Genomic DNA, 274 nt, shown 5'->3' on the forward strand with positions numbered 1-274 from the left:
GGGAACACAGGTGACATCAATGGAACATAATCAAACTAAACGAGGACAGGAACATGACCAAATAAGGCAAAACAGGAACTGAAACACATGAAAACGGGTCCAATCCTGACATTTCGCCCCCTCCCGGAAGGTGCGTCCTCGCACCGTAGGCAACAACAGAGGTAGGCATAGGTGGGAGCTAGGGAGGAGGCTCAGGAGGAGAACGGACACCCCGGAGGGGGCCGGCAGACAGAGACCAGGGAGGAGACGAAGGAGGGAGGAGCCAGGAGGGACT

Source organism: Sinocyclocheilus rhinocerous, unplaced genomic scaffold (assembly GCF_001515625.1).
Source record: "Sinocyclocheilus rhinocerous isolate Xijiao unplaced genomic scaffold, SAMN03320098_v1.1 scaffold1496, whole genome shotgun sequence".
Lineage (NCBI taxonomy): Eukaryota > Metazoa > Chordata > Actinopteri > Cypriniformes > Cyprinidae > Sinocyclocheilus > Sinocyclocheilus rhinocerous.